This window comes from Peromyscus leucopus, chromosome 7 (genome assembly GCF_004664715.2).
Source record: "Peromyscus leucopus breed LL Stock chromosome 7, UCI_PerLeu_2.1, whole genome shotgun sequence".
In the NCBI taxonomy this organism is placed as follows: Eukaryota; Metazoa; Chordata; class Mammalia; order Rodentia; family Cricetidae; genus Peromyscus; species Peromyscus leucopus.
In genome coordinates this window covers 41,071,442-41,080,442 of record NC_051069.1, presented here as the reverse complement: position 1 = coordinate 41,080,442, position 9,001 = coordinate 41,071,442, and the positions used below count along the sequence as shown (strand labels likewise).

The 9,001-nt window shown below is 41.0% G+C and overlaps 1 pseudogene; it reads right to left on the bottom strand.

The window, feature by feature from the left end:
- Positions 1-218: 218 nt before the first annotated feature.
- LOC114684407 overlaps positions 219-9,001 on the bottom strand; it is a 15,272-nt pseudogene continuing 6,489 nt past the window's right edge.

Sequence of the window (9,001 nt, the reverse complement as noted above, 5' to 3'; positions counted from 1 at the left end):
GAATTATAGAGGGCTGGGGTGTGGCTCAGCAGTACAGCATTTGCCCAGCATGCACCAGGCCCCAGGTTCCATCTCCGGCACGAGGAAACAAACACTTCCAACTCCCCTCCCTAAAGAAATACTTGCTCGTAGATTGACAGCCGACAGCAGTCCCACGGCCTTGTCAAAACCATCATGTGAGGAGAACAGCTTGAAGTCAAGCACAAAGCGTCTGTCCTTCAGTCCTCACAGACTTCAGCTTTATACTTGATGCCGTTTCCTCCTGACCCCCACAAAGCACACCTGGGTATTCTGGAGAAGTTTATATCCCCCCAAATCAATTTCTGGGAAAACCATGTCACTTTCAGATTTCTGCATGATCCTTGTCACAAACAGTTTGAGGTGGCCTGGTTGATTCATGACTCCCTTATAAACAAAACTGCCTCTGGCTGTCCAGACCTTGCCTACTTTATCTGGTAATTCTGGTTGTTCAATAAGTTTTAAGGCATTGTCCAGACTTTTGGCAAGAAAATGAGCTCTTCTTGTGGCGGTTCCTTGAGGTCTCTATTGAGAGCTATGTTAATTCTGTCCTTTAACAGCACATTTTTTTCCCTCAGGAATGGAGATCCAGGTTTCCCACCTGTAACTTCCAGGTTCTGTTTACCTTCCACTGAAGAGGCTGTGGTCAGTCTTTGGGAGTATTTGAACTCCTCCCTGATCGGAGACCAGGGTAGATCTCCATACTTGCTGATGCTCATATTGTGGGTCAAATCAATGATGCAGTTCTGGAATGAACCATGACGGCAGTGGTGATCGCTTCCTCGCCAGCCCGGATGCCAGGCTTCCCCTCAAGTTTTGGTGCAGAATTCTATTTATTTATTCTTAAATTCATGTAACCACTAGATGAATACTTGGGTGAAATTTGAGAGAAAATCTTTATAACCTTCAAGTGAGTGATGATGCTTCTAACTATGACTTTGAATCCAGAAATCACAAAGTCAGAGAGGATTGGTAAATTAAATAATGCAAAAAAAGTCTGAGGGCTGGAAGATGGCTGAATGGGATGGAGTGCTTACTCCATATACATGGTAACATGAGTTTGGATTCGCCAAGACCCATGGAAAAAACAGCTGTGGCCAAGTGTTCCTGTGCCTCTGGCACTGGGGAGGGTTGGGGGGCTAGATAGAGGAAGATCCTGGGGGCTTGCTGCCCCCCAGGTTGGTGAGAGACCCTGTCTCCAAGGGATAAGGTGGAGAAGGAAAGAGGAAGACCCTACAGGGCCTCCACTGGCCTCCACATGTGTGTGCAGGGGTGTCTACATCTGGCACATACACATACACCAAACACACACACACACACACACACACACACACACACACACACACACACACACGCTCTCTCTGAATGGCAAACATATGATTTAAAAAATATAATCAAATAGGAAGGATTTGTGACCCATGTTATAGAAAAGCCAGTCTGGCTCAAGCACTCACAGGCACCAGCCTGCAAAACAGTAAAACCCCAAAGAAGAATGGATAGACAGTATGACCAGATCATTTCCAGGACAGCAAATACAAAAGGTCCCTAACTATATGTAAACGAGGTCCAAACTCTTTACAGTGGGGACAATGCAAATTGCAAAGTCCTTGAGGGAGGCTGGAGAGATAGCTGGATGGGAAAGAATTCTTGCGAAAGCATGAGGACCAGAGTCTGGGTCCCAGAACCCACAAAACAAGCCGGGTGTGGCGCCAGGCACGCTTCTAACCTGGTCTTAGGTACGTCGACGCAGGAGGATCACTGGGACTTGTGAGCTAGCTGAAAAATCTGAGCTCTGAGTGTAAAGGAATAGTGTGGAGGGCTCTTCTGAAGCCGTCCTCTGGCCTCCATTTATGCACAGGAGTGCACGTGCACACACATGCATACTCCATACTTACACACACACACACACACACACACACACACACACACACACACTCCCACAAAAGATCATTTGTCACTTATCAGAATGAAAAAAAATTGACAATACCTCTGTGGACACATCTGTGGGGAATAGATGACATTAATGTTGATGGGAAATCAGAGGGCAATTAGGAACATCTGTCAAAATTTGAAAGTCACGTAATCTTTGACACAGCAGTAAGACCCTTGGAGATTTACCTTATAAAAATTTGCACAGTGGCATGAACACAAGAGTAAATCCACTCATGTGTTTATCACTTGAGGTGTGAATACAAATCCATCTTCATATTTGTATTGGTAGTTGTATTAGATGCACTCCACTGTGTTTCTTTTTTGTGTTAATGACTTTGTGTGTACTTTGGTCACTCAGAGCTTATATTCTGCAGGGGGAAACATCAGTTGTACCCGTGGGGTCTCCAGTTTATGGGAGGCTCACAATTAACATGCTGTCTACCTCAGAGTCCATAGACTGCCTTATATATCCACAGAGCAGAAGCAAGTGACTTCATTGGTTTGGGGCAAAGAGGTGCAATCTATTTTGGACAATGTTCTTACTTCTAACAAATTTAATATTTTAGTGAAAACAAGACAGTTTTAATTAACGTCTTTCTAAGACCAGGTGTCAACCTAGGTCGGCAGGAATGACAATTGAGGCAGAGAAAAATCTTTATAAACCCTAACATGTGACACTTCTTCCCTTCCTTTACATCTTTTAGAAAAGTTAGTAGTTCTTTGACAATTATGTCTCCTATGATCACATCCCTCTCTCCCCAGCTCTTCCCAGGCTTGGGATTTCATGCTAACTCCCCATTTCATGGTGAAACTGTGTCTGTCTGGAGCTTGTACAGGTCCTGTGATTGCTGTCACAATCCACTGTGAGGTCACATGTTCAGCTGCCCTGTTGTGGCCAGGGGACACTGTTTCCTCGTGGTCACCGACCACCTCCGGCTTTTACAGCCTTTCAATCCCTTCTTTCTTAATGATCTCTGGGCCTTGGGAGGGGCGTGTGTTGGGGTGTATAAAGATTTTTCTTTGCCTCAGTCAGCACTCTTGCGTTCTAGGCTAACACAGGATCTTGTAAAGTCATAAATTAAAAGCGTCTTGGGCACTGATATCGCGTTCCATTTAGGGCTGAGCATTCTGCAGTTTCTTACTCTCTGTACTTAAACCGGCTTTTGTGATTCTGTGTGAATCACCATTTACTACAAATAGAAGCTTGTCTGATAAGGGTTGAGAGATACATTCATCTATGGGTATGATGATAAGTCATTATGAATTGGTTCAAACTAGATCAGTTTGGTAGAATAATAGTAGTAGGTTCTCTCCTAGGTCCTATGACCTGTCTAACCTCAGGGTCTTAGCCCTGATACTGGTAGCAGGTATGGGCTGCATTTTGTGGAGGAAGTCTTAAATTCAGTCAGAAGGTGGTTGGTTACTCCTCTGATGTTCACGTCACTATTGGGCATGTCTTGACAGGCCGGTCATTATTGCAGGTTCAGAGCCAGGTAAGATTGATGATTCTTTTTCTTTTTTTTTTCTTTTTCTGGAGCTGAGGACCGAACCCAGGGCCTTGTGCTTGCTAGGCAAGTGCTCTACCACTGAGCTAAATCCCCAACCCCGATGATTATTTTTCTCCCCCAGTATAGCACTTTCCAACTGTGAAGGCTACCCAACAAGGCGAAGCTTCCAGATAGCATACAGTGATTTCATCATATTCTATAACTCAATTATGCGATGTCTTCAGCAATACAACCTTCCTGTCAAGTTCTGGAGGGTAATCATTGCATCGGCAGTAGTCTTTAATGTTTGGGGTCTATGGAACCTCACTGGCCAAAAGAGGAAGTAATCCATTCTTGGCATTGGGCTTTTAAATGCTTTTAAAAAGATTTATTTATTCATGTATTTTATGTATACACCAGAAGAAGAAATCTGATCTCATTTACAGATGATTGGGAGCCACCAATGTGGTTGCTGGGAATTGAACTCAGGAACTCTAGAAGAACCGTCAAGGGCTCTTAACCACTGAGCCATCTCTCCAGGCCCGGGCTTATTAGGAGCATTGTTATCATTTGTGTGTGTGTGTGTATCTCACACTGCAAGTGTGGAGATCAGAGGACAACTTTATGAAGTTGGGTCTCTCTTTCTACCTTTCCGTGGGTTCTGGAAACTAAGCATAGGCTGCCAGGCGTCACGGCAAGTGCTTTTACCTACTGGGCCACTTGCTTTCCTTGGAGGCCTTTTAGAGGATCCTTGCCTATGTCTGAATCCATGTGCTTTTCCCTAATGGTTTTGAAATTTTGGGTCTTACATTAAGCCTATGATCCATTTTTAAATGCCTTTTGTACAGGGTGTGAGGGATCTAGTTTCATCCCTTTATAGTGAACATCTAGTTTTTTTCAGGACTATTTGTTGAAGAGTTTGTATTTGGTATCCTTGTTAAAAACCAGGTGTCAATTGCCATATGGATTTATTTCTGTGTCTTCTGTTGTATTCCATTATCTCACTGTTTGACCTGTGTCTGGTTTAAAAAGCAAATGACGGCTCTGTGGGATAATGGATGATTCCAGCCTTGTTCTTTTTACCTGAGACTATGTTGGCCACCCAGAGTCTTTTGTGCTTTCAAGTGGATTTAGGATTTCCCTTTCTATTTCTGTGAAGACTGGTATTGAAAATTTTAATTAATTTATTCTTTTGAGAATTTCATACAGGAAAATTTAAATTCTGCATTTAAATCATTTTCTATTTCCCTATTTCCTCCTTCCAGCTTCCCCCTCCCTCTCAAACTCATGACCTTTTCTTCTTTATTATGATTTTACACACACACACACACACACACACACACACACACACACACACACACACATCCCTTACTCAGTCCATTTAGTGTTTGCTCATATATATGTGTGTTTAGGGCCAACCATTGGATTGGATAACCTATCAGTGTACTCTTCCCTGGAAAAAGATGGATTCTCCCTTTCTCAGCAGTCAGAGATTGCCTGGCTCTTCATATTCAGGCAGGGGCCTTAGGATATTTCCCTGTCCACTCTGATGTTTTGATGGGAATTACTGCACTGAGTGTACAGATCACGTTTGGTAATAGAGCAATTTCATGATACGGTTTTGCCGATCCATGATCAATATCTTTTTTAGTCTCATTCCTCAGTGTTTTAGAATTTTCACTGTAGCCTTGGCTAGGTTATTAGTATGCAATTCATTGTTTTTAAGCAGTTGAAAATGAGATTCTTTTCCTGATTTATTTCTTAGAATGTTGTTATTGGTCTCTAGAAAAGCTCAGTTTTTTGTTTATTGATTTTTGTATCCTGCCAAAACTGTTCTAGCTAAACTTCAAGCACAGTACTGAATAGGAATGAAGAAAGTAGACACCATGTTTCTTTTCTTGATTTTTGTGTAAAAGAGTTGAGTATGTCTCCATCTCATATAATAAGTTTTCATTTGTAACTTGTGTCTATATTGAGGTATATTCTTTCTTCTCCTAATTCTTCAGGACTTTTGTCGTGAAAGTTTGTTGGTCTAATATGATGATAATCATGTGAGCTTTTTGTCTTTAAGTCTATTTGTGTGATGTATAATATTTCTTAATTTGCACATGCCAAACCATCTTCACATATTTTTGATATGTAAATGAATTCAATTTACAAGTGTCTGCTAAAGAACTTTTGCATCCTTGTTCATCAAAAAGATTGGTGGACAATTTACTTTTTTTGCTTGTTTTTTTGTTTTGTTTTGTTTTGTTTTTTGGAGACAGAGTTTTGCTGGGTAGCTTTGGAGCCTGTCGTGGAACTTGCTCTGTAGGAGGCTGTTCTCGAACTCACAGAGATCTGCCTGGCTTTGCCTCCCGAGTGCTGGGGTTAAAGACTTGACAATTTGCCTTTTTCTTGTGTTCTTGTGTGGTTTTTGTATTAATGTAATGCTGGCTTCATAAAATGAGTTTGGTAGCATCCCTTTCCCTTACACTTACAGAATTGCTTGAGAAGCCCTGGCATTAGTTCATCTGTAAAGACATCTTCAGTCTTGACTCTGTCTAGGTCTTGTGTACTTGGGAGACAATTTATTACTGCTTAATCTTGTTGCTTGTTATAGACCAGTTTAAGTTATTTAAATTGTCTTGGTTTAAGTTTGGTAGACTATATATGTCTAGACATTTATCCATTTCTTCTACATTGTCTAATATATTGGAATATAGATTTTCAAAATATGCCCTGACTTTTGTAGGTGCTTACTGCAATATCTACCCTCTTGTTTATAATTATATTAATATGGAACCATCTTTTCTTTTTTGCTTTTGGTTTGTTTGGCTAAGGACTTGCCAACTTTATCCGTTTGGATAAATAATTATTTGATGTTTATATTGTTCTATGTTGTTTCCATGTCATCAATTTCTGCCCGATTGTCCTGCCCCATGAGCATGGGGTAGTGAAGTCACCCACTGTTACTGTGTTGAGATTCATTGTTATATCTAGTACCATTATAGCGTTGCTGTACCAGCACCCATAGCATGTGCTAACAGCTGTCTTGTTGTGCCTGAAAACCTGATGAGAAGCAACTTCTGGCAGGAGAGTTTTATCTTGGCTTGCAGTTCACGGGAGTACAGTCCACTGTGGTGGGGAATGGCATGGGAATGATGTGACAGCAGGATTGGGGAGGCAGCTGATCCCAGTGGACAAGCAGTCAGGAAGCTGATAGTGATGGGTGGGAGTACTCAGCTTATTCTCCCTTTCACTCAGTCTAGCACCCCAGCCCACATATAGGGTGGTTTTCTCACCTCAATTAACCTAAGGGAGTCTAGAGCTTCCTCACAGATATGCCTACAGATGTGTATCCATGGTGGTTCTGAACCCCACCAAGCTGACCATCAAGATTAAGCATCATAGAAGATACCTGTTTAGAATTGTAAACATCTGGCTTTTCATGAGGACTTTAACTCAGGTCCTCATGTTAGCACAGGATGTGCTATCTATCACCTGTGGAGCCATCTCTTCAGCTATGAATTCTGTTTTTCAATCCAACCCATTAGTCTGTATCTTTGGTTGGAGAATCGAGTCTGTTAACATTCAGAGCTGTTATTGAAGTTCTCATTAATTCCGTTTTTGTTTTTTTTTTTTAAATGTTTGGTAATTTGCTAGTCCTCACTTGCTTGCTTACTGTTCTTCTGCAGTTTGTGATTTCCCAGGGCTTCACGGATATGTTCGTCTCCTTCTTTAGTGTGTAGCACTGCAGTGGTGTCTCAGTGCCATGGATTTCTTCAGTCTGCATTTATCGTAGCAAGTCTCTCTTTCTCCTTTTATGAAGGGTAGCCTTGCTGCACAGAGGAATGTGTGTGGGGAGTTGTCTTTCAGAGCTTGAAATACATCCTAGTATTTATCACCGGCTTTTAGTTTTTTGTTCAGAATTTGCTATTATTATTAAAGGGTTTCGTTTACATATGACTCAGTACTTCTCTCCTAAAGCTTTCAATGTTCTTTCTTGGTAGGGCTATTTCCTTAATCTACAATATAATGTGGAAAGGTACATTTCTTTTTGTCATCTAAACACCCCTAAAGATCACCTAAATAAAGATGGGTGGCCATCTTTCTTCCTACATTGGAATATTCGCTGCTGCAATTTTATTGAATATGTTTTCTGTGCCATTAGTTTGAACTTCTTCAATGCCCATAATTTGAAGCCTTGGTGTGTTAATGATTCCCTTTTTATCATGTCATTATCTGATGCTCTAATTCATCTGCTTTGTTTCTGAGCCCTTATACTCGGTCTTCTTTTTCCATTCTATTTGTGAGACTTTCCATCAAGTTTCTTGCTTTTAATTTGACTTATTGAGCTTTTCATTTCCAAAATGTCAGTTTTATTTTTTGGGTATTTCTATTTCTTGTTGAACTCATCTTTTATTGATTGATTTCCACAATCAATCAATCTATATTGATCTGTACTGATTTCCACATTTCATTTAGTTGTTTGTTTTGAATTCATATGGAAATTTATTTATATTCTCTTTGATCTTATTGAGCACTCCCACAGCCATTTTTTTTTCAAATTTTTTATCTTGAAATCCATCCAATTCAGTTTCAAAGGAGTCCATTTCTGAAGAATCAGTAACTTTAAAAGGAATCATGTTGCCTTGATATTTTGTGTTTCTGAATTGGGACTTGCATTGCTGGTATTAGGTCACTGATTTTTTTTTTAAAGTATCTATATTCTTTCAGTGGAGACATTTGCATTTAGATTTTAGTTAGGCTAAGACCTCAATTTCCCCCCATGATCTGGGGGTGTAGCTCAGTCACTAATGTCTCTGCCCACATCGTTAGTCTACTTTGAGAGTAGAACACTAACTGCAAGAGTAACCACAACTGATAATTAAGCCTGCTATGAAAATATAGTAATAAGCAATAAAATAATCATTCCTTCAAGTGCAATAATTGGGGGAAATAAAAAAGCAAGGATAGTAGGTGGGTACTAAAATATTAGTTATTAAGTATAGCAATGGAAAAGAAATAAGTGTAATAAGACTAGCCACTGGTATCATAGCAACAGAGCAGAAAGAATGTGGGAGAGCAAATGGGAAGGGGCAATAGGAAGATGAAGTCAAGACAAGTCTCATTCAAAGTAGAATGAGAAGAGGAAGATATAAGGAAATGTATTGGTAAAATTATTAAGGCAACTCCATGTAGTTAAAAGGGAGGTTTATTTTGTGGGGTAACTCACAAATGAAGGGATAGGTAACAGGGTCTGGGAAAGGTGTAGCACAGTCCGGCAGTGTTCTCTGGAGAACTCTGCTCAGTCTACCTCCAGCGTCCAGGGTCCAGGAACCAAGAGAGCCGGCACACCTGGGTCTCGGGTCTTCAGGGTCCTCTCTCAGCCCTGCCTTGTAGGTGTGACAGTTACCAAAGCCTCAATGGGGGTTGGAACTTCCAGATCAAAGCTGGAATGGCTACCCACTACAGAAATGTGGTCAGACAACCTAAAGCAACTCTAGGATCTGGGAGGCGGAGACAGGTGCTAACGCTACGCCAACATGTGTGCTTCGGGAAAGACTGCAAAGAAAAAGAGA